Here is a 26,363-nt window from a genome sequence, read left to right on the forward strand (position 1 = left end):
TGGATTTAGAGAGTCTGCATATCTTAATCAGTCCCATGGTCCTCTTGCTCTAAACTAATTAGGTTCATGCATCAGTGACTCACTTCTGTATCAGCAATTTAGGTGTACTGCCATCTCCCAGCAATTCTGGATCAGCTGCCAAATTTCTGTAGATTTCAAAAGCTCTCAAAAAAGATTTGAGTCATTTTATGTGGGCTACTAACCAAGGCAAGCCTCTGCATCAAGTGAGAGTTTCAGTGGGTCTTACTCCTTCACCTGGCATGCATGGAATGCACAAGACACTTATATGAAGAGCTGGGTGTGGAAAATATTTTTTTTTTCATAAAGTTTATGTATATGCTCATTTGGGGAAGAAAAGAATTAAGAGATAGTCCTCTGTACCAGCCTAAAACAGTCCTAAAAGGAAAACATTAAAAACAAAACAAAAAAGTAAAACCACCCACCCAAACAATCAAAGAACAAATACTTAGTCTTTTCAAATGGTGATCATAAACAGAAGTAAAATTTGAAATGTCTTCTTATTACAGTTATCAGTTCTATTAGAGCAGAGCCTGCAAACAGCAATTAAGCTGTTGCATTATGCTGAATTCTCTAAACGGACACGGAAAGGGAGAGTTCCTGTTAGCAGTACTAACATTGTATTGAGAACAGTCAGAAATTTTATAGATGGGAAAATGAGGTGTGAAGAGGGCGAGTGGTATCTTTCAGGTCACACACAAAGCCTGTGGCTAAGCGGGACCTGACACACTGGTTTCCCAGAACTGTGCCTCCAATTGTCAAGTAACTTCCTTTTTAGTCTGGGAATACCTGTCTGCATATAGGTCAGGTTACTCTTCACATTCTTTCAGGACAGATCCAAATGGGTTTCTGCAAAAGGAAAACACAGGCACAGTTGACAGGACAGTTCATTCAGTGGTCTGCTCCAGACAGCTGGTATAGATATAAACTGCAGCTACAAACCACACCAAACCTGAGTAGCCCTTTACAGCACCATTTCAGCACGCTTTGCGCTCTCAAGCATTCTGACAAATCCTCATGCTACATGCACAGCATGTAATTTATACTGCTGAGTTCATCTAATAAAAACATCATCCCAGTGAGCTGCAATACAGCCCTTATGGTTGCAGGCATTTTGAATGGTAAGGGAAAATAAAATATTGATTATATCTAGGGCTAACAGGCTGCCATATAAGTTCCTGGGGACGTAAAAAAGTATTCAGTGTGAACATTGCTTGCCTTTTCTTGAGCAGGTTAGCCTTAAGTACGGCTGTAAGCCACACTACACCACTTGTTCTGGGAAAGGTGTATTTGGCAGCTTGGATGTATCGAGACAATCAAGTAAGACTGTGAAAAAGCAAAAGAAAAGCTTTTATTTTCACAAAATTGATTAAGACTTCATGTTAAAAATATATTTGAGCCATTGCAGAAACGCGAATTGAGAGGTAAGCTACCTCACCCCAACCTGGGTAAGCCACCAGCTTTAATAAAAGCAAGTCTCCACTGAGTCTGACTTCTGAGTCTGACTTACACAGTTTGGATCCAAGACACTTCTGCACAAATGGAAATAAGATATGCTGAGTCAAAAGTAGAGTTAGTCTCCTAGGGCATGATGTACTAATTCTACAATAGACTGTAGCTCAAGCACTAAAGCAGGATTAACTCATAATGCCCACTGATTAAAAAAGGGAAAAAGACCAGACCTTACATCACACAAAACAAGTGACTGGATACCAGCCAGATGTTTGAGCAAGTGTCTACTTTCTCCACTAACGCCTCTAACTCTGTGAAACCTTCCCTAATGGCAGTGCTGTGGCAAAACAAATACTTAGCTTATTCAGCCTTCCCAACTTAGTCACACCACACTCCCATGAACTCTGAGCCCCATTCCTTATCTTCAGGCAGAATTCCCTGCAATGTTTGTAGCAGCTGAGGACTGCTTCAATAAGAATTTGTAAGCAGATCTCAGGAAGATTTGAGATTTGTGGTTTGCATGTTACACTGTGTTTCTGCCCCAAACAGCAAATGCATAATCCTAGCCCAGAAGCTTCATGATATCTCATGACTGGAGATCAATGCTGTGGCAAATTCAGATAAATCTAATATGCAAAAAATGAATATGAGGTTTGTCAACCATGTGAATCAGGTGTCTGGATGTCTAATTGGCTCTCCTTTACTTGAAGACTTTGAATCAGATTGTCTTTCTTGAAGGTAAATGCCAGCTGAGAGTTTAGGCCTTCAAGAAGAGATTTTTGAGAAATCTTAGGCTGCACAGAATGGAAGACAAGTAATGATCATAGTCTTTTCTCAGCATAATATCTATTTAGTTATATAGTAATCCACTGGCTGTACCGAATCTTAGGAAACTCTGTCTACAAAGGTCTACATGAATGCAGATATTCCCACTTAAATGCTGTACGTAACAGTGATCTATGGAGCATTTGTGTGCAGGGTGGTGTAGAAAAACTTGATCAAACACCATCCTTCTGACTACAATGCTGTGATTGATTTTTACCTGTTTAAAGATACTTAATTCCCTGTCTCACTTAATAGAGAGCTATTTCTTGCCAACAGGCCATTTGGGCAGTCCAGGAAAGCCACAATATACGATTAGCACCTGTTATAATAGAAATCAGCTTTCTTCCCAGGAGAAGAGAAAGAAAAGAAAGAGAAATTCAGCAAGTGCTGGTAGAACTGCCTCTAGGTTGAATTACTAACATATGATGTAATGCACCTTGGCTCTCCCTTCCGGCCTGAGCGCTGTTCAGACTGCTGCTTCAGTCTGCAAACAGTCAGAGCAGGCACCAAACTTGAGCTCAAACCCAGGGAGAGGTTGTGGCTGAGGTCAGGGCAACATTACAGGCTCCACTGCAGTGTCTCCTTGTTAATGATAGTAAATCAGTGGTGTTGATCAAAGCTGTGGAACAGCAATCAAGTCCAGATTATAATTCAGACGAGGTGAAGCCCCATCCTGACTTTCCCCTCCCAAGCAACTTGAAAATATTAGATACATACCAAAAGCCAAAACTTCAGCTGAAAATCCTGAAAGTCACTGTGTAAGGCAGGGGCCCATATCACCTTGCCCTTGGGCCTTCTGTAACAGATCCCATGTTTATTCAAATGAATCTTCCAGAGGCCTGTGGCTAAAGCGAGAAGAATTCAGGGGGAGTTTTTCTAGTGCTTACATGAGGCCAAGAATTCACACCTGAATAGCTAAGTGATCAGTAAGTGCATTCCTTTAAAATTTGTTTAGCACTGGTTTGACAGCTTTCCATATGCTTCTTCTCTGTTAGGAAAGTTGCACAGGAGCCATGTAAACCTATCTTGTAGATACTTTTAAAACTAGCTTTAGGGTTCAGCTCTCCATATGTCACAGACAGTCCCCTTGCTGCAGAACATGCTGCAGTGGGAGCTTTTAGTGCTTGCTATTACACAGCTGCCTGCTGGAACTAGAGGGAGTACAAAACAACCAAAGAGGCTAAAGACTAACCAAGTTTTGTTTATCTCAGATTTGATCTATTGACTTACAGGTGAGAGGCTCTGTATATTAGTACTCATCCCTCTCATTACTCCTCTTCTTTGACAAAATGCTCTAGGAACCTATTTTTGTGTTTCTGAAATCATCTGGACAGAACCCGTGTGTATTGAATGCAAAGCAGTTAAGGGATTTAGCTGCAGAAAACCTTAATCACCTCAGTCTGGCAAACTGAGCAGTGGTGAGAAGTCTAATCTAGAGTTAATCTCTTCAGATAATAAAGGTAACAGTACTGTTGGGAAAATAGAAGCTCTGAATGGAACAAATAAATGAGAAGAAAGACATTGAGTCCTGGATAACAGAACCAAAACATAGGATGGATGAACTACAAATGAAAAAATGATCTTCTTTTATGCACGACAATTTTTGCAACAGATGACTGACTAAAAGATAGTTAACATTGCATTACCTGCTTATCTTCTAAGACTCAAAATAGAGTGTTTATGAGGAATGAGGAATAAAGCATTGACTATTATGGAAGTGTTACATGAATCAACAGCACACACCTGTAATACTCTACTCACCTCCAAAAGAGACACAAAGGAGGTTCCAGAGTTAAGTAATGAATGTGACCAGGGGCAGAAGAAAGTTTCTGTATAGAGAGAGACTGAGGTTTTTGAGGTCAGAATGAAGATGTTTAAGAAAAATCAGAATATTACCCAAAAAGATTGGACCATTACTGAATATTGGTTCAGTATTTCAGAGGCTGTGTAAATCTGTAGCATCAGCTTTGTACACTGTCAACCTAATCCTCTTGCTGCTGTGTATGTGCAATGATTTGGAGGATTGTCAAAGTGGGGGGAAAACTGGCCCAGATTAACATCAAACTGAAAAGGTAAGTATGATTCTGAAGAGGTAAAAACTTCAGCTCACATCTCATAGAGGAGAAAAGAAGAACCCAGGCACTCACTGAGGGAGTTGCTGAGACCAGGAATTAATTTCTGACATACTGAAAGAGGTGGAAGGAAGTACTTTTAATCAACATCAGGTTATTTAGTATTTGCTACTCAGACCTTTACAGCTTTCCTGAAGCAATTAATAGTGGCTATATGTGGATAAAAAATACCACAATATCTAATTTCACATAGCAATATTTTTTTTTAGAAGTAAAAAAAAAATAAATAGAGAAGACCAAATGAAGTGTAACAAGTGGATGTGAGAATTAAATTGCCAAGTGAACTGCCTATGATTTCACAGGTTATTTTGCAAGAAGTCAAATTAGCTAAAATTTAAGACATTACAATAATTGCTGGAAAACAGTTAAGTCAAATTCTGTGCTCAGTTGCACCAGTTAAAGCTTATTGTTTTCTCCTGTGGTACAGGTATGACTGGATGGAAAATAAACCCAGATCCTGCAAAACGTATATCTTGTCACACTTCTCAGTAAATATCTTACAAACTTTACCAGCAAAAAAGAAAAGGAAGAACCACTACAGCACACCTTTTATGAAGGAAAATAAAGTCTCCTTTGGAACAGTTCACTCTCAACAGTGGAACCAGTTCAACTGCAGTTCAAATGGGGATTGTTGTTATAAAATAAAAGTGACCTACTGCCCAAACGTAGGTGGAAAGGAACTGTTGTATAGCACACTGCATCATTACGAGGGAGCCTGCGTAGCCCTATCTATAGCTGCAGCCCTTAATATCGTGGCCCAAACTCTCTTATTTATTACATGTGTGAAATGGCTCTAAGGGATTTTAGGGAAGATTTGGCCCAAAATAAGATAAAATGGATGACTTTACCATTTTGCTTCCTTCGGCACAAACTAATTAACTAATTAAATTGCTCACTGCAAAACAGCTGCCCTCCAAATGCCTACTCAGCTTAGGAGACCATACAGTAGTCTAATTCCTAGCCAGTGAAGTCAGGCTGTAACCACGGCAGCAGAGTGTAAATCTCCGCTGTATGAAAAGGCCCAGGCTGATAAAGCAGATTGTTGTACATCTGTGTCTGCGTCTACATAAAGTAAGAAAGAATGGCTTAGGGAGGGGGTAAGGGAGAGCAAATAACCCACCAAACCCTTTACCAGAGCAACCACGGGTGAGCTGCCAGTTAGATCGCATGAGCACGGCAGGCGGGCTGAAGGATGCTTCTGAGCACAGGGTGTGGGGTCACAGGAAGAGGAGGCAGACAGGATGGGAAGGGATAATCCAGTAAAGGAACATCACCCCGTGCCAGTTGATTCTGGCATCATACAGTGATGTTGTCCCTCTGGGGGAAAAAGCTCATTCCAGCCTGACCTCGGTCTAAACATTAGTTATTGCACAGAGAAAAGATCAGAAAAATCCAGCGTTTTTGCTCCAGCCTGCACTCCAGACTTACAGGCTGGGGCCCATGAGCTGGCAGCATACACATCTCTAAAGATGGGGAAAGTGACAGTCTCCTTTTAATCAGCCTAAATCTGGCACCAGGTCAAGCTTTTCTTTATCCTTTTCCAGTGAAACTGGAGTCTTTTTTCTTTCTTTTCATTAAAATAAATGAGTGTATGATTAATGATCCTGGAGCCTGATAACTCCCACGTATTCAAAGATTAGCTACAGCAGTGACTACTGCCAAAACAGCACATGCTGATGTGTTGCAACCTTAATCTCCAGACTCAGCTCTAAGGGCAAAAAGCCCATTTCCATGGCCTCATCAGCCACTGGCCTGTTTGCTGCTGTGGAGGAACAAGCACAGTGGTGATCTTGTAAAGAGAAGGTCTTACCTGCTAGGAACCCAGCTGTGGCCCACCTGCTCATCCCAGTAAGGCTGCTGAGAGACAAGGGAGCAGCAACACACGGAATTACACAATGACAATGTAGCAAAACACAGGCAAAACTGAGATGAAAATTAACTGAGCAATTAAAACCCTTAATTTCACCATCCAGACACACTGGTACTCTTTGAGAATGAGCAGGTCCTACAGAGCTTAATTCTGTATTGGAGAGGGTGTTGAACTGAATCCAAACAGAAAACCAGTTTGAACTGATATTTTTAATCTCAGACCACACAGAAACTTTTATTTTGATGATTTTGCTGCAGCTGAGCCAGAATGAGCAAACATTGATTTTTCTGGTTCAGAATAACAGATCAAAATATAACATTGTCACCAGGGACCTTCCTGCATGGGAACAACTTGTGTCTAGTAGGGTTTGAACCTCACATCTTTTGCCATTCAAAAGCTTTTGCATCTCTCCCAGGACATACTACTTGCCCAGATGTGCACTGTGATGCTGCTTTGCTCTGCAGACCTTTGCAGCAGGCTGTTCACCAGAGCAACTTTTTCACTTGCCTAAAGCAATGCTCTTCACCAGAGAAATTGGCCAATTTTCTTTACTCCCCTATGCAAAATGACCTGGGAGGCTGCTGGGTCCCCTCTGTATCTACTCTTCCCAGCCCAAGCTCCTGCATACACTCTTGGGTGCCCATTAGATCAATGTTCATGCGCTGTGCAGTCACAGGGTAATCAGGAAAGGCAAAGAAACCTCCATTCCTTCACCACTGGTGCCCCTCATTTTCCCTTCCCTGCCAAAATACTGTAACTCTCCACCTTTGTGCTGCTGGAGAAAAACTCCAGTTTGTCTTCTCAACAAGGCAGATACAGGGACGTACAGTCTGTCATACAGTTGTTTCAGAAATGGGTATCACTGCAGCCCTAGCAAAGAAGATCAACATGTTCTTGTCTTGAGGCTCAGCATGTAATGGCATCCTCACAGTAACTGCTCACTGAAAGCTCCCAATAACATCAGTGCCAGATAACAGACTTCTCTGTGAACATCATACTTTTTTGCCATGTCTTGTGTCATCCTTCTCCTGAGGCCCAGAGCTGTCCCAGTGTAGCCTTGCACCTTGCTGTGCTTCTCTTTGCCCATCTACATAGACTTCACTTCAGCAGATGCAGAGAAGGACTTCAGCAGATGAAGAGGACAGTCTGCAAACTAGTGAACCACCGTGGACCAGAGTCAACCACAGGATCACAACCTGTCTAGCTGCCCCAAAACAGAATTATCATTCTATTCCTTAATGGCTCAGACCTGTGCAGTCTGTATTTGCTGCATGACCAGTGGGCCACCTGTGTAAGGTCACCAGAAACCCTAGTTTTACATCTACATGAACATATAAGTTTCTATGAACTGAAAGTCCTGGAAACAAAGCAACATACTGAATCTGAGACGTGTCTCCACGTTAAGTACTTCTGGGATATTTCCTTCCTGTCCCCCTACAAAGACAGACAGGTTTTCTTTTAAGAAATCTCCTCATCGTTGGTTCAACTTCGTTTTACAAAGAGAATTAAGCAGGAGCACAAAGCTGGAGGTTGTGGGTAACTGGCAAGATCAAACTATGAGAGTTGTTTTAAAAGTTACTTGATACATAATGAATTGCAAATTCAGTAGAGTACCAGCTGGAAACAGCTAAGCCCTTTACCGGCATGAGATGGGAAAGAACAATGACGAAATGAGCAAACAACAGAGATCTAGAGAAAAGACTTCTGGCACAGCAGGGCAACGTAAGTATGTTATATAGAGAATTGGTCCTTGGGTGAACACACAGATCTTAAAGATGACCCCAGACAGAGCCCCAGTTGAGGTATGTGGAGAAATACACAGGATGGCTGTGTGGTCTGAAGCCTGAGCTGCAAGCCAGGAGTCTCCAGTTTCCCCTTTTCCCAGCTGAGCTTGTCCCGAGCCTTTGCTGACATTCAAGCACCCACACCAAGGAAGTTATGATCTGCAGACAAACCATGTCCAGCTCTTTCTGTCAGCTGGCCATGCTAGAGGCTGTGGGGGACCTTGTCTCAGACTGTTGGCGCTTCACAGCAGAGGCCGTGTCTTGCTCTGGGAGCATACCCCCAGCACAACTGGCCTTCCACAGCCTGTAGCTGCTCAGCTTTGCTCTACTCCTCTACAGTGTGCTCCTGTCCTGTACCAAAAACCAACGCACTCCACAAGAAGGATGACTGTTGGGAATTAAAGTGTTCACCTTGGGGATGAAAAGGAGATGAAGGTTCTTTAATACCTCAGCTACAGGCCTCTAGCTACAGGTCTTTTTCTGTGGTTATGGCCTAAAACTTCCCCCTACATTCTGATGCACCATTTTGCTCTAAAAATATTAGATGTTTACATCTATATTAGATCATGGAGAATTGAACAATAATATGTAGTAGGAGTGATTTACTTATGCAATGAGTGTTCAAACACTGTCCCCAAACAATTATTTTCTGTTTTGGTGGGGAGAACAGGCTGAATTGTCTGTTTCAGAGTCAATAACATTGCTAATGAAGAGGGATTTAAAATATGCTTCTTGGCAATATAGTTGTTCCATAAAATAGGAATGCTTTTGGATTCAGTTCTGCACTTCTTAAATTTATTATTTACCCTGGACAAAAATCTTTAAAAATGAAAATATGGTGACAAATTATGAATATGGGGCCAAATGCTTCACTTCTTAAGCAATTTTTCCCACAGTCTTCCTCTAGGCTCCATTAAAAAAAAGTTAATGTGTCTCAGAATTTGTTATTTCTTAATAAACAATACACAGTAGTAGAGACTTCAAAAAGACAGATTTACTATCATAATATGTTTCAGTTTCAGAAATAATTGAATTTGAAAGCAGACATGCTTGCACTGGATTATATACTTTTGCTCTCTAGATACTGGATGGCAACTTATACTTGCCGTGTCTCCTTGAAACCTGAAATAAGCTGGATCCAATTTACACTTTTAAAGATCCTAGCTAACTGCATCTGATTTATTCCTTATTCTTTCCATACATCTAGAAAAAAGATGAGTTTAAACAATATTCAGTCCATCAGTTGGGAGACCGAAGTACATAACTTCTAAGACAAGGATTAAGTGAATGTTACTCTCTACCTTTTTTGGGGGGGCAGAGGAAGATGTTAGTATTTTTCCAAAATGGTTTGATTCACTTTGCCCAAATATTGTGAATAATAATAATTACTTGGTAAGAAGACTCCAGTAGGACTCTTTTCCCCTCCTTCTTTTGTCCCTCTCTGCAGTAAAGCTAGCTGTCCACTGATCCAACTATGAAATAAATACCTTCTGTGCTCACCCCTGCAAAAGAAAAAGCATTGCTGATGAAACAAAGTGTACAGAGATTGTTTGCTGTCCGTGTCTCCTTCATAAAGACATTACTTTGGATCTTTTCTCTCTTCTTAGTGTCTGATTGTCACAAAACTTGTAGGAATATAGTTATCTTCAAGATTTCCAGTGGGTTCAAGAGCTACTAGCTGAAACTGAAAAAGAGCATTAGCCTACTAACATGTTAAAAAAAAAAAGAAAAAAAAAAAAAAAAAAGAAAAGAAACTGAATTTCTCTGAAATACCAGAGAAAATTTCTCTGAAGAAATTAAAAGTGAGACAGAGTAGGTCAGAGCTCAACCACAGCATGCAAGTAACTCAGCCACTTTTTAAGGACTGGGGACAAGCTCCTTAGGACCTCCAACTCCATATCCCTGATGTATTCCTATAATCTCTGACATGGACAGATGCGTTGCTGATATTAGGCCCAAAATTAGCATTGTCCTTCATAGGTTTGGCTTATTCAGTTAAAGAATTTTTAGCAATTTTTAGCTTACCAATTTAGCTCTAAATATTTCACTCAACACTGACATTCACAGTAAAGTTTTCATCCTTGGAGCTCTAATTTTTTCATGATTTCAAACCAAAATTATTTCAATTTATTTCAGTGCAAGTAGAGGCAATGAAACCTAAGGATGTGGCGATGTCTTCTCATATGAAGAAACTAGCTTCACTTATTTTTTCCAATTGAAATATTTCAAACCACTGGAATGTATTGTAGTCTAGATCTTTTGTGCATCTGGGATTAAAAATAGCCAATGAAGATACTTCATTTTTGAAATATTCTTCTGTATCAGAGAGCTAATTCTTTCCTCCTAATAAAAGTTAATTAAAATCTGCTGGAAACCGTTGGATTCATTTCATAATGCAGAACAGCACGTGAAGCACAGCTAAACCACAAAAAAAAACCTCAGTTCCCTCTGCTCCTTTTTTTCTTTCTCCTCTCTCTTTTGGCCTGGTTTGCTTTAGTAAGGGAAATTTCATCATGTGAAATGTACAATCGGGTAAATTCTGCACTCAGTCCTCCCTGCTTTTCCCCATCCAGCCATATTCATTTCAAAGGAGTGCCCCCATTCCACAAGGATGTTCCTCACAAGCCAGCCAAACCTTCTGCTTTGGCACAATCACACTAGAAATCTGTGTGACGAAGCCCAGAGCTGCACTCTGATCTCATACAAGTTGTTGCTTTGAGATATTCAAGACAGCTGTCCTGTGCTTCCAAAAAGTTGACTTGGCAGAGAAGGAGGAGACATTTCGTACCTCTGCCACCTCCCAGGTGGATTTGCTCCCGCTGGCTGGACTTGCAGAAAGACTCCCAAAGCAGGGAGGTGCAGCCCAAAGTTCATTCGACCCGTGGCTGCTGTCAAAAGATGTCAGGGAATATGTGTTACACCATTTGCAACCTGCAAGACCTACCGTACACAGCAACAAATTTTACATGGAGCACTGACCAAACTCTCCACTACCTTATGTAAAAGAGCATTTTTCAGTATCAAATTAATCAAAGCATCAGACTCATCTAACAGAGCCAAAATTGAGGGTCCCCAGTAGAGCACAGAGGAATGTGTGTGCATGACAAAGAAAACGTACATTTCATTTGCCAGCTATCCGCTTTGCTTTCACAGCTGAAGTGTCACCATAGCCCAGCAACCAGTTTGTCAAGTACTCACATAGTGACCTTCATTTTTTACCCTTAGATCTCAAAGCAACTTGCGAAGAAAAAGGAAAGTCTCTTTCAGAGATTAAGAACTTTTACAAAGTAGGAAACTGATGCATGTTGGGATAATGTAAATAAGGTGAACAACTTAGGTGGCCCTTGAGTGGCATAGGGCAGCTGGCAAAGCCCTTGAAGCAGAGTATTATTTTCTTATCATTTTGGAACTACAAGGAAAACAGAAGAAAGCTCCTATTTTTTTTTCCCCTCAGTAGACCCATTGCAGGCCATTTTGTGCTTCCAGAAACAGAGGGGAAAAAAAAAAAAAAAAAAAGAGAGCTAGAGAGAGAGAGAAAGATCATCTGGTTCTTCATCAGTTGTGGAGTACATGCTATACCAGTTACTGTCATTTCCTAACTCTTCAAAGGATTTAGTACTCTCTTATTCACACTGTCCAAAACAGAACAATAAGGCCTGTAGAGACTTAAATTATTCAACTACATAGTAGAGTTTCCTCAATAAAAAACATCTGGTACTGCACAAAACACCAGAAAAGCTACAGACTAGCATGGTATTTGCAGTCCTGGGCTCTCAGAAGAACCATATTGCTTTATTTAAGCAGAGCACAAGCCATCATGAGCCATGAGATGAGAAGAGAAGATAATTAAGACACAGCCCTCTGCAACCTTCTACATCTCTTGCTGAAGCTTAATTCCAGTGTAAACAGTTGCACAGATTTAATTAGAAAATGTCAGAGCATTACTGCTAGAGAGAGGCAGGTGACATAAAGCATTTCAAGATGCCTTGGACAGAGGACAGTCAAAAACCTCTGCTCTGCATAAACACCATAAATACATTTCATATGGAGCCAGACTGAACATTTTATTTAATAAAATACTGTTATGTAGATACTACATTGTTTATCCCAACCTTTTCAAAAAAGCTACTAACAAGATCTGATCAGAGCCCACTGATCTTATGAACATCTACTGGCGAGTTACCTGACCAAAAGTGAAAATAAGCATTGTCCTCTCTTACCACTTGTTCTAAGAATATCTTGTGACAGTTTCATTTCTACAAGAACACGTTTTTAATAATGTATATGTTCACATCCTCAAGTATGGTAAACAGATTGGTTAGCTAAGAGACCCTAAGCTAAAATACAGTTTGGGTGACCCAACTGACGCTGGTTTTCTTATCTCCTTCACAAAGGCATTTTTATATTCCAGCTTTAAAATAACTTCAAGTTTATTAGGGAAAAAAAAAAAAAAGAAGAAGAAAGTGAATGCTCCACATAGCTGAAGAGGTTTAGCAGACTGAGACCTGAAGGATGGTAGGCTGGGAACGGTTATCGAAGCCTTGGAGAAAAACATCATCTTTAATGGAAGATTAATGGAGGCCAAGCAAACTCATCTAGAACATGAAGATGAAAAATATAAGGCAACTTTGGGCAAACAGTTATGTCACCAAGTGGCCAGGTGAGATGCCAAGGTTCATTCCCAGGCCATGAGATAAATGGCCACAAGATTCAAGTGGTCAGGAGATAAATAAATCCAAATGAAACCTGAAGGTCACTTACTCTTGTCTGTGCAGCAGCAGAATTAATGGAAAGAAGAAATGTTAAAAGAGTATTTTGTATGTGTAGCCACTCAGCCACTAATTATGGATGAGGATATTGCTTCCAAAAACAGTTAGTTACAGTGCCCTGCTGTGACTGGCAAAGGAGAGATCTTGTTTTGCAGATGTAGTGACTACAGCATGGAATCATGATGTCAACACTTAGGGTTCCTCTCAACAGAAAGCCAGCTTTCTGGGCATGAGAGATACTTCAGTTCTCTTTTCAGAAACTATGAACAATCGTCCTCATTGTTGTGCCTGGACTCTGACCTGGGTGGCCGTACTGAACTTTCTGTGGGTAGCCTGGCCTTGGTCTCCGTTCATCCAAAGCACCACAATTTGGGACTCAAATAAAGTGGTTCAGTTTATTCTTACCTCTGCTATGATAGGCAGTTTTGGTGTTGCAAAACTGCATCAGTTTTAGTTTTGTTCTGTTAGTTCAGACGTGGAATTATTCGTACCAGTGTTCTTTTATAACTAAACCTCAGCAGCTAGATGGATAAGATGGCAAATTCCAATTTTAGGTAACTTCTGTTTATAAAACACATATGACCCTTGCAATGGCCTTAGATGAAGCTAATTCTGGCTGCTGAAGTGGTAGAGCTTGTCTTGATATGACTTTGAGGACCTCACATTGCTGATGTTCTGAAATGGAAGCTATAGTCTCTGCTCTTTAAATTTACCTTCTTGGGCTTTTCAAACAGCAGAGTGTATAATGACTAGTTTCTCTTCTTCGCTTCTATCAAAAATGCTTTAGTGATATATTCTTTGCAAGTTGCTGCCATGTAGAGAATCCTCTTAAGGTCTTGTCTCTCAGAGTAAGACTGTTCTTGCAAGAAACTCATGAAGATTCAACTAAAAAGCAGATGATTTTATGACAGCAAAGGCAAAAGGTGGAGGGTCAGAATCTTTCTGAGGCAGAAGTTCAGTGTAGTCAGCAGAATTATACCACAAAGCTATCCCCTCTTTAGAAAAGTTGCTTCATTCAGTAAGATGTTTCCCAGCACATCCAGTGGAAGAGTTGTTTTTAACCAGTGGAGAAGCTTTCTTTCTTGTGGCAGGCCCTCGGGACTTTGGTCAGCCAGCTTCACAAAGAAAACTACCCTACGGTTAGATGATATAAATACCAAGCTTTAAAGAAAGAAAAGCAGTGATGAGCTGAAGGCTTGGGACTTGGCTTTTCTATAAATATTCACCTATGTACAGTGAAGATATTTCTAATACAAAGAAGACCAATTTCACCAAGTATGTTTAGGAACTAGCAAATCACTAGACCAAATGTTTTCACAAATTGTTCCCTGGCAAGCTTTTGCTTTTGGCATTCTCTCTGGTTATTAAAAAATATCACCTTCCCTACCTCCTGATAGGTTCTTTCCCAACACTGTTGACTCTAGGTACCACAGAAACGCCTACAAACACTCAGCTATGTTTAGCATGTATAGACAAGTTTTCATCTGTAGGGCTCAACATGCTCACCGAAGGAAGAAACAGACTTTCATCATCCATGGAGAAGATTCTTATCACACAGATTGTTTGATCAAGTAAAGGGCTTTTTCTTCAGCCAGCTAATATCTTCTCTACTGAGCAGCACTGCTCATGACAGCAGGCTGTTTGCATAGCAAGGCACTGCTTAACGTGGGTAAGGGCACTGCAGTCCAGCCAAGTGCAACTTGCCTGAGTTGATGCAAATTTGTAGGAGAGCCAAGTAGATGGATTCTCGAGATAAGCAGCAAAAATGCCCAGAGCCAAAGAAATATTTTAAAAAGAGAAGTTTGTGGATATGCAAATGGCTGTTGAACTAAGAGAGCAGTTAAATACAAACAGATTGGACACTGATGTCCAAGGCAGGGGGAATGACACCCACCTCTCCCCTTGTAACAAAGAAATTGAACACACTACAGTGAATATGAAAGGTAAAAGCTTAAGAATTGCTAAAGTAAAGCTATTTCTTCACCTCTTTACTGCTTCCATCTCTCTGCTGAGCCAGGTTTGATGAATCTTTGTACGTAGTTAAATTCCTGTTGAAGTAGGAGTTAGGAACATGGATAAACACATTTTTAGTATAATTTATTTACTTACAGAGGTCCTGTTTCACTAGGCACATGAACAGTGAAAACTACCACTATGTTTCTTCCAATAGAAACATCTTTGTAACGCCTCACTTGTTTCCACAGGTAAACAGCACTCTCTTGGTCTCAATCTCTCTTTAACATATCTGTTTATTATACCATTTCCTCCTCATCAGCAACATCAGGTTTTTCCCAGCACTAGGAAACCACACAGGACAAATCCCTTTCTTTAAGCTCACCTTGCTTCAGTGACTGACCTGGCCAAATTACAGCTAAGCTGGTACCAGAAAAAAGCTTGGGTCATGATACAGAATTGTTCACAGCTGGCTTCCTTTGACAAGAAGCCTAATCATCTCTATATAGTCCATGCGTTCTTGTTTGCAATCTCCTCCCCTTTCTTTCTCTTCTACAAGGGACAGCAAGAATTACTACTCCATCTTTCCAGACTTGATATTCTTATCCACCCTCCAGGAAGACATTGCCATACAACGTCATCCAAACAGTAAAAAGAGAACTGTAAGAAGTACTAACTGTGTAATGCAAAGCACCGAACTGCCTAACATTCCTGTATCTCTTGGATGTTATTTCTCACCAGCTTGGGCCAACATTTATTTTCTTGGAGTATTTGGAAAGAAGCTGTCATTCACAGCATTAGTCACCATAAGATACAGAGGGATTCTAGAAGATAAGCTGTGGTGGTGGGATGATACTGGTTTAGCTTCCTTTATCTCAACAGACTGATAAAGCAATGTTTGTTGGATAGTCTGGTTCTCAGACAGTCTGGTGCTTGCTTGCCACTCAGCAGCCTCCACTTCCAGATTTTCATAAGAGGGGCCTTCTTCAGATGAAGTGCAATGCTCCCTGTGTATGACAGCCACTAACTTGCTACGGTGAGAAGCTAGAATAGAGGGGGACCACACTGTGAATTAACGCATGAACTGCACAGGGGTACTGTGTTAACAACATGGAGTGGAGGAGTTAGATCAGGCTGCAGGGCAGGCAGGTGGCAGATGAGCCTGCTGGAGTTAAAATATGCCAGTCAGCTACATGGGCACAGGTAGAAGTCAGTGCAGACCAAGTCAATGCTGAAGGGAAAATACCATGCTAGCAATGGCCCCATATCTTCATCTGTGAAACGGACAGAACTAACATGTTAGTACTTTGCAGTGGGGCTACCAGAATGAATGTGTTAATGTCTGGAAGTGCCCAGTGCTGCAGGAGTTGTGTCTTCTCTGTAACTTAGAAATAGCACAGAGTTTAGTGCCCTGCAGACTGAGTACCTAGCCAGCGCCAAATGCTGGAGGGCACAAGGGGTTGGTGCTAGACAAGGAGGGCTTTTTTTCTTGCATAGTAATTTCTTTAGATCAGTCTTTTTCTTAGCCGTGTCAGCAGAGTTTAGCCCAGTGATATATTTGGAGTTGAAAGGTTGTGGCTTTTGTCTCCTTTGTCTCTGTTCTGGCACACAGGGATTATGCATTTCACTCAGTGACAGTACGTGTATTCATTGGCATTGTCTGCTGTTGACCATGGGAATCAACCTGATTTCTTTATGCTCTAATTTGGAATTTTTGAAACCGGGACGAGGACAGGAAGTTGACTGTCACTAAAGATTTTTAACATCATTTCTCCCCACCCCACCCCGTCCCAAATAAGGAGCGGAAAAATTATACTTCGCCTAGGTCCTCAAACACAGCTTTGCTTTTGCTCAGATGTTATGGAGGAACTTCATCATAACAGAAGTAGAATTAGTTTACATACTTTCTTTTTTTTTTTTTTTTTTTCCCTAAGGCATTGAAAATATTAACACTGGCTCTGCCTGGCCAGCATTTAATGTCAGCATCTCATCATTTCTGCCAAGTGCAGCGCTTACTTTGAAAAGTCTTAAAAGTGGCTCTGTGAAAGTGATGCTGGGGTACTTTGTTTGCTCCTCTTTATCCCTCTGGGGTAAAATGGGTAGGGGTAGTGGCAAACAGCTGATTATTTTTTTGGCTGCCAGATCTTAAAAACATCAGACATTCTACCAAAAATAAACCTGGAAAGGTCAGCTGACAGCCTGATGAAGAAAGCAAATGTGTTGTCATCTTCCTGCAGCAGGAGTAGCTGGATGTCACTTCAGGAAGAAAAGGGTTCTCAGAAGCCTATTTTTTCTTCTTGTCAAGCCAAAATTTGCCCACAAAGAAAACCCTCAAATTCCATCAGTGCTACTGTCCCCAGTTAAGTAGCATTTAAAAGAATACCTTTTAATCAGCTTTATAAGTGCTGCCTTTCAATTTTACTCAGTGTCCTTTTTGACAGAAGAAACCAGGACAAGCAGCCTTCCTGCTGTGTGCTACCTGTTACTTTATGTGAACTACTTCCATACCTGCATTAGGGTTTTATTTGATTCCAAAGTTTTTTGGAAAAAAGAGCACACAAGGCTTCAGATGAAAGGATTGCCCAGTCACCACTAAATAAACTAAAAAGTAATGGAAAAATACAAGGCCTTTTCTATTTATTTATTTAAACTCCCCTCTACACACCAGCAGAAAGCACATCAGGCACAATCATCCTCAGCGTAAGGGGGTTCAGATAGAGGCTTTTATATCACCAGTTGTGAAAATGGGTGCTACTTGCACGTATTTGAAGATCACCCTCAAAGATACAAAGATCATGGCTGTTGCTTCCTTTTCTGAGTAAAGCAGCAGAGAAAAAGGAAGTAAAACAGGAATGAAAATATTTGGTGGGGATGCTTCCTGAAATAACCTATTTAGCTAAAAGGGCACTGTTAAATATTTTTAAACTAGCACCAGCTAATTAAACAATTAAAGGTTGCAGAACTTGCCCTGAATATAGGGTCAGGTGCTGAAAGACTCTTTTGTAAATGGAGTAAACTGATGTGGCTAGATGAAAAACAAATTATATATATGATCACAAGCCCTCAAAAACCAGTCCCATGTAAAGGACTTTTAGAAAAGAAAAAAAAATAAAAAGAGAGAAAGTAATAAACAGTGAACCATTCAGTCTTCATCTCAACCAGGAACAAATTCTTCTCTTACTTTTGCACACTTTTTTTCCTGCCAATAGCAACAAGATGAAAACGAAAGGGCTCTTTAAACCAGTTGTTTCAGATTTGCATAGTGCAGCCCTACAACCCTAGGTGAGATCAAAAGCACGAGCTCACACGACACTTCCTCCTCAAGGTGGCTGGAAAACAGAATGAGAAAATCCCAGACCAAGTTACACAACTCAAGAAGGGTAACTCTGGTCTTTTAAAATGACAGTCAGAAACAGCCTGTTTTGTCACTTGGTTTGGATGCTAGAGAGAAGAGAATGAGAAGTCAACAACCACCTGAACTCCTAAAAGAGCTAATACAATTACCCATGCCTTAGAGCCCTGCTCAAACTGAGGACTTTGGAGTCAGATGACAGGAAATGTTCAGCAAATGCAAGTGTCTGGTTGGGATAACTGGCCACTCTGCCGGAAAGAATGGAAAATCAAAACAAAGCAGCTGTATTAAAAGGGCTCACCTACACATATGGGTGACAATTACAGGTTTCTTAGCACCCCATGGCAGCAGAACTTCAGACTGTATTGGCAGTGGCTCTTCTTGTTCCGTGAACAATTTCAAAATATTTCCTGATCCAAATAAATTGTCAAAGGACCAAATACTTCTCATCCACTGAAATTAAAACATTTTCTATTTGAATCACCAAAACATTTCATTGATACCCATTAAGTACATCAAAACAATTTTGAGTGCAGTTAAAAAAAAAAAAAAAAGGTATTTTGCTTACCTTTTCAAAGACAAGTTCTTTTGCATTTGAAAAACATATTTTGTAGCCTTGAAACTTACTTTTTTTTTTCCTGTATTGTGAATCAAGAATACTTGAAACCGACTCTTTCAAAGTTCTTATGAGAACTTAGTTTCCCAGCAAAAACTAAACATTTAAATGAGGCCTGCTCTATAGGAACAATTGCCTCCCATCTCTATCATCCACATCACCCCTTTTAACATGACCAGCCTCAGAGAAGAGGATATTCTCCTTTCAATTTATGCAAGACCCTACAGAAATAAAGAGTTCTTGTACCTGCTGTTTCTAAAGCAGTACAGCCCTGCATATCTCTGATTTGGTTATCTAAGCATGTTCTGTACTTTCTAGGACTGTAACTAAGCCAGGAGCAAGGTAGGCACAGTCCCTCCTTCAATACAGCTCACTGAACAGAGTTCTTTCTGCAGGGTCTTTTGTGCTGGCCCTTAAAATCCTGTCCCCTCTGCCCAAGTGCTAATGATCCCATGGTGTTTTGCAGAGTTATTGGGGTTGTCCTTAAACAAAATCCCACTTCATTTTCCCTTTTTGGGCAGAAAGCCCAGAGCTAATTGGACGCAATCTCTCTCTTCTTCAGTGGCTAAATGTAATGCTGATGTGTGCATATAATGTGGGAATCACGTTAATCATAGGCGCACAGATTTCAAAGCCAAGAGCGCTGGTTGTGATGACCTAGTCTGATCCTCGGCCTAACACCAGGCAGAGAATTTCTGCCAGTGATTCCTGCCTCAAGCCCATGATTTTGCACCTCAGTTCCCATCTGTATAAACCTAGCTGCAGCTTCCAGACACTGGGTTTGTTATGCCTCTCCCTGCCTCATAAAAGAGATCTTTGTTCCCAGAAACCCTCTACCACACTAAAGTCTTGTGGGCTCTGACCAAGTCACCTCTTCACCTTCCCTTTGCTAAAATGAATAGATTAAGCTTCTTATATCTCTACCCCCAAGGTAAGGTTTCCAGGCTTTGAATTATTCTGAGAAAAGACCTCATAGACCTACACTCTTCATATCTCACAAAAATCTCAAAGATATGAGGCTCCTGCACTATGGGCTCTCCAAAGGCTGCACAGTTAATCATTCAGAAATTAATCATTTCAGCCTTCCAGTTGGATCCACAGCCTTTGCTCTGAACCCAGGCATGTGTGTTGTGTTTTTAGCTCCCATCACCTCATATTTCTCAATTTATGCAGCAGAATATCCCTCTGCCCAAAGTTTTAAATGGGTCTGAGCAGCTGCACATAAGTAGGGTTGTGGGTCCATGTTCAGAGGACAGGCTTGGAAACTTCATTTGCACCCTTAACCAAGGACTTAATAGAGGTAATCTGTAAGGAGGATTTAAGCAATTAGGTGGGATAACACATGAAGTCTTGGCTGTTCTGTTTGAGACTTGGCTTGTTATTTTGGTCTGTTATTGCTGACTTGGTCTTTTAAAAAGAAAACTTAGCTGAAAGAGCTGCTCACAGTGCTTCCTGTTACCCTGCTTGACCTGCCATATGTGTATATGCATCAAATGCCAGCTTACCAAATGCGCTGTTCCAGTAATTACTAGCAAAAACCCATGTAATCCATGTCAAACTAGCCCTAATTTTCATGGCAAGATTCCCAGGTTTTGCAGCGATCTGGTGCACCAGCAAGATCTCAAGCACTTCGTACACCATGAGACATGAAAACATTGTCAAGGGGTTCATCGAGAAATTAATAAATACTTAATGAGGAATTCCCTTTGCCCTAGTCTCTTAGTTTCTGTCTTGGATAGGTAATATACACACACAACTTCAATCTTCATAATTCTTGCACATAAAATCTGATTTTCACAATGCAATTAAGAGAGCAAGAGCATTGGAGAGTGTAACAGAGATGCTTAATGGCCACCTAATTCTTTTAAGATGTCTAAGATACTAAACAATCCATACGAGATGCATATCATAGGGAAAGGGTCAACAAAACAGCTGTCTAAATTGCTGTAAACAAGCTAGTGAGAATTTAAAGCTCACTTTCAAAGGTTTGCTTTTCAACATCTTTTTTTGTTGTTAATTTCCATAATTTCCTATAATTTAATAAATCAAAAGGGTATCAGAATAAGTGTAAGACCCCTTTGCAATACACAAGTATTTCACCTGCTTATATTTACCATATTTGTATTTTTAAAAACTTGGAGGAAGAGGAAGAAAGGAACTTGGCAAATAGAGCAAGCAAAACAGCATCAGCTTTTTTTCACTAAAAATTTTCAAAAGCACATTTTTCAACAAAACATGTTTGTAAAAATACTGCTCACTTTTCATTGTATCACTGAAAATGCATTGGGTACAAATACAGAAGATCATACAGTTTGAAACTGTTATTTTGGGCTATCTGCAGACTCAGAAAAAAAATGTAAGGTTATTTGCACAGAGAGTAGACTAGATATTTTTTTCCTTTTCTATATATGCAAGGATTCTTAACCCAATTCTTGACTCAGTGGTAAGGTATGGACTATATCTTTGGCGTACATTTGGCATTATTATTTACTCTAAGTGTAACATTACTTTTTTTTCCTCACAAAAGTCTGAGACAGACAATCTGTTGCCTGCCTCCTTCCTGAGTGTGAGGTAATGCTTACATCCACTGCTCAAGAAGAAACCTAGGAACCAGAGAGCTATTTGTTCAGCTTTTTCAGCACAGTTGAGCCAGTGTTTTCATTTTCAGCATGCTTTTCATTAAACATCACTAAAGCCTTTTTACTAAATCTGATCTTGTGATTTTTGCCATTGATGAGTAGGAGCAGAACCCAGCAGAGCAAAGTGATGTAGCATTAGGGTATTGTTTCAAAAGCAACATCTAAATGTGACGGCTGCTCCATTGTCTGGCTCTTTAAACCTAGCACAGGATTTTCCTTATGGGACAGTGCACCAGTAAAATAAATAAATGGACTGTAATCTAAACTCCAAAGCCCTCTATAAGATGTTATTGTGTTCCAGGCTCAGCAATAATAGGAGAGACATCACATTACGGGCAGACATCCACTTCTGCACTTTCGGAGAGATCAAAGCTTGTCTTGTCTGCAATAACTTTGGATAGATGAAAGATAGCTCGAGCCAGCATGGTCTAAAACACAGCAAGGGAAAATGTCATCAACACCCTACAGGATAATTTAAGTCCCAATTTCTCCTCAACACCTCGCAAAGAGAAAAGCCTGAAAAACAACATATTTATATGGCAGCTGTAAGGACTTGAGCATGGGAGGCAAACCGCAAGTGGAAGAAGCAGCACCACAGAAGTGCTCACACCTCTAGGAGACACTATAAAATGGAGAGAGAAAGGAGAGAAAGCTGAAATGCTTTAAAATTAGCTTAATTAACACAACACAAGCGCCCCACACTTTCTACAGAAGAGCCTCAAAGTGAAACGCTTCTTTGTAATCCTTGTTCTCACAAAAAAAAAAAAAAAAAGAAAGAGGCACAACTTGGGCAGGGGCAGCTTGAGCCAAGTGGCGCACCATCAGCAGGTGCAAGATCAGAGTCTTGTGGACTTTTAAACTATCACAACTCAACCTCCAAAAACAACCCTAAATTTGTGAATTAGGAGCTCCTGGGGATGCTCCTGAGGGCTGCCAGCTTCCCCACAGGAAACCTTGGCTGTGTTTTCTGCTGTGCTAAATGATGATGTGTGGGCTGTAAAGCTGGATGTTAACACAGAAGCAGTATGCACTCCTATACAGGCGGAGGAGGGACTCAGCCCTTTCTTCCTCATTAGGGACAGTAATGCCTCTGGTGAATCAAGCACAGAACAACTAGGTCTTGCTCAAAAGACACTGACATTAAGCAGGACACATGATCCTTTTTTTTTTTTATGGCCAGGGCTCTTCAGTGTTTTTATAAGTGATTTGGATGTAGGACTAGAAGGTGTTTTGAGCAAATTTTCCAACACCACCAAACTTGGAGGAGTTGTGGACTCAGATGAGGGTGGACAGATTGGAGAGCTGGGCAATCACCAACCGCATGAAGTTTAACAAAAGCAAGTGCCAGGTCCTGCACCTGGGACAGGGCAACCCTGGCTATACATACAGACTGGGTGACGAGACACTGGAGAGCAGCCCCGCAGAGAGGGATCTATGGATTGCAGGTGACAGCAAGTTGAATATGAGCCAGCAGTGTGCCCTGGCAGCCAGGAGGGCCAACCGTATCCTGGGGTGCATCAAACACAGCATTGCTAGTCGGTCGAGGGAAGTGATTGTCCTGCTCTGCTCTGGTGTGGCCTCACCTCGAGTACTGTGTGCAGCTCTGGGCACCACAGTAGAAAAAGGACATTAAACTGTTGGAGAGTGTCCAGAGGAGGGCGACGAAGATGGTGAAGGGCCTGGAGGGGAAGACTTATGAGGAGCGGCTGAGGTCACTGGGCCTGTTCAGCCTGGAGAAGAGGAGGCTGAGGGGGACCTCATCATGGTCTACAACTTCCTCGCAAGGGGGAGTGGAGAGGCAGGTGACCTATTCTCCGTAAACACCAGTGATAGGACCCGCGGGAACGGGGTTAAGCTGAGGCAGGGGAAGTTTAGGCTGGACATCAGAAGGAGGTTCTTCACTGAGCGGGTGCTTGCACACTGGAACAGGCTCCCCATTGAAGCAGTCACTGCACAGAGCCTGTCTGAATTTAGGAAGAAATTGGACTGTGCACTTAGTCACATGGTCTAAACTTTTGGGCAGACCTGTGTGGTGCCAGGAGTTGGACTTGATGATCCTTATGGGTCCCTTCCAACTCAGGATATTCTATGATTCTGTGACCCTCCTCTTTTTGCTGTTTCTTTGAGGGCTGGGGGCTGACCTCACGTAATCTGTACAGGTCCTGCCTCATGGGACAGCTAACACATAAGGCCTGATTGTAATATGTATCTTCAGTCAAATCATTTCATGACAGGCTAGTTACATACTAATTTTTGCATCTTTGAACTAGCATATCACAGTATTTTCTATCAAAGTGAAATCCTACTGCTGACCTGTGTCTCTCTAGCAAGTACTTACAACATAACAAATGTATTCTTCATGCAGCATTAAACAGTCAGCCACAGCCCCTTCACGCTGTACCTTGCCTATTACAGGCATCCTGCAAAGCACTAGAAGCCATATTTCATTGAGCTCAACACATCAACCACCCCAGTCTTGCTCAAGTGCAGCCACAGATAGAACTGAGTTACTTGCAGAAGAACAAGGACAATTAATTAAATGTAGCATTTGTCCTGTAGTGTAATTTAGGGTCCCAGTGCCAGACAAGAATCTTGATATGCTAGGTGCCACACAGAAACAGAGCTAGATACTGAGTTTTACTCCCCTGGGTGGTGGTGGGGAATAAAGATAAAATACAATGCCATACAATTATAGAAACAGGGCCCTTTGAGTCAACAGCCACCCAGTATTTACATCAGGCTATATGAAATGGGTTAAGAGGACAATACAGAACACCCAAATGCAGCAAGACAGAAAAAAAAAAAAAAGTAGATGAAAATACAACTGACTGCATTTAGCTGAAAATTGTCAAGATTAAACAAAGAATTTGCATTGGTGGTGATGCACAAAAGCATGAGTGGAAATGCAGTGAAGTTTTAGGATCTGTTTTTTCCAGTTTTCACCCCTCCAGCCCATTTTTAAGAGTCTTCTCTAGCAATAATTCCACAGGCTCTAAGTTGCTAACACTCAACAGTCCTGACAGCTAGAGGCTGATTTCCCTACCCCCCTTTTCTCTAAGGCCTAATATAAGTCTCCTTTCTAAACTTAGGCCAATTTATTGCCTACCCCACCGTGACCCAGAGAATTGATCACCATCCTGTCTGTAACACCCTCAGACAGTTCTGAAAACTGGCATGTTTCCCACTCCTGCTCCTGCCATATTCTCTTTTTCCAGACTAAACAAAACTGATTTTCTCAGCCTTTACTCACAGGTCATGTTTTCTAAGCCTCTTATCATTCTTGCCACTCCAGTAGTGACTTGAATGTTTGTCTACATCTTACTGACAGCGCAGTGCATCCAGAGGAATGTTACAGTATGGAGTAGATTTACAAAGAAGGGAGAATATTGCCGCACTGTAAGAAACAAATTTAAATATCAGGTGTAGGAGTTATCCCATATTGCCAGAGATTGATTAGGTGAGACCAAAAATACTGTTTCTACCTTGGTTTCTTCTGAAGGGGAGGTAGATGGAAAAGGCTGCAGTGGTGGCCATTTCATAGACTTGTGCTTTCACAAAGAACTCAATTACTAAGGCAGACCTTCCCATCTCTTGAAGGGGGTCATATCAGTGGGAAAGCTGGAGCAGAGTCAAGGAGCCTGCGGTTCATAAGCCTTAGGTTGAGTGGCACTAGAATATCTTCACCTGATGCTGATAAAAAAAGCATAACAATATTCCACAGGCGCGCACACCCTGTAAAGCAAGGCTATAGCAAGAACAGTATGCCCGTCCTGTTCAAAGGAGTGTGGTGGAAGAGCCCCTCAAGCTGGTGTGTGCTCTGCTGGTTCTGAAGCAGAGGGCAGTACTGTTATAGCCCACATCTTCCCGGAGAAAAGAAAACAACCTGATGTGCCACCTTTCGGGGCCATGGAATATGCTCCTTGCACAGCTTGTCAGCCTTGTCTAGTGTAAGCCCAGCTTGGTTTATAACTATTTTCAGGTGATGGGTTTGGAGTGGGGTAAACCCCAAAGCCTTCTTATGGAAAGGAGCTCCAGTGGAGCATTATCACCTAATCCATGGACCATCAAAATCACCTAATTTTTCTCCTGAGTAGGCTCTGAGCTGAATTTGCTTGGCACTCTGTATCATGCAGTAAAAGACCCCAGCTGAGGAAGCAGCCTATTCCCCTCCCTCATTTCCCCCCCAACCCCCCCTTCAAAAAAAAAAAAAAAATCATAGGGACACACACAGCTCTGTCCCAGTCTGCTATGGGAGCTCACTGGGTCTCTTGCCAAGGCTATTTATCAGCATCAGCTCTAAGGAGCAAAGCCTGAGAATTTTTCACAGAATGAGTTGAAAAACTGAGAAATTGTGTGTGTGTGTGGGGGGGGGGGGGGGGGAACAGTCAAAAAACCCTATAGCAACTGTTTTCCCTTTAAGTCCTAAAGGAAAGTTTGAGACCACAGTTTATTTATCATTTGATTTTATTCAACCTTTACTATGGGAAATAAAGGGGAAAAGCTAGGATTGTCTGGAATAGGCTCAGAGCCAAACTACACTACTGAGAAAAGGAAAAACAGGCAGAGTAGCCACATGCACATGCGATTAATTCCACCAATACTTTACTTGACCACATCAATCCCCACCCTGTACACCCCAATTACTGCCTCACCCATTTCAGACCAGGAATTATGCTGTGCTGCTCCTCCAGCAACCCCATGGGCTCAGCCCAGTTCTCTGTTCCCCTGTTTCTTTAATCATTTACACTAATACTGGGAGTGAGTAGAAGGCTATCAAGTCAAATACCAGAGCTTCAGCTAGTAGAAATCAGATCACCACCACCAGTGTTAAAGACTGTGCTGGGGATCTACCCTACAGCACACCTCTTCATGTGAGAAGACACAGGGAAGAGGGGCCTGTGATTATTTTCCAAGCCCACCTCAGTTCGCCTAGACATCCATCAACACTTTTCC

General features: G+C 41.4%; 1 long non-coding RNA gene across 1 annotated transcript; it reads right to left on the minus strand.

The window, feature by feature from the left end:
• Nucleotides 1–1,256: 1,256 nt before the first annotated feature.
• Nucleotides 1,257–15,141, minus strand: LOC118177425. Its single transcript, XR_004755800.1, has 5 exons — nucleotides 15,001–15,141; nucleotides 14,835–14,898; nucleotides 6,238–6,284; nucleotides 2,732–2,914; nucleotides 1,257–1,550 (listed from the first exon to the last, which is right to left on the minus strand). It is a non-coding gene; the product is annotated as an uncharacterized LOC118177425 (long non-coding RNA).
• Between the last annotated feature and the right edge of the window lie 11,222 nt (nucleotides 15,142–26,363).

The sequence above is a fragment of the Oxyura jamaicensis genome, chromosome 1 (assembly GCF_011077185.1).
Source record: "Oxyura jamaicensis isolate SHBP4307 breed ruddy duck chromosome 1, BPBGC_Ojam_1.0, whole genome shotgun sequence".
Lineage (NCBI taxonomy): Eukaryota > Metazoa > Chordata > Aves > Anseriformes > Anatidae > Oxyura > Oxyura jamaicensis.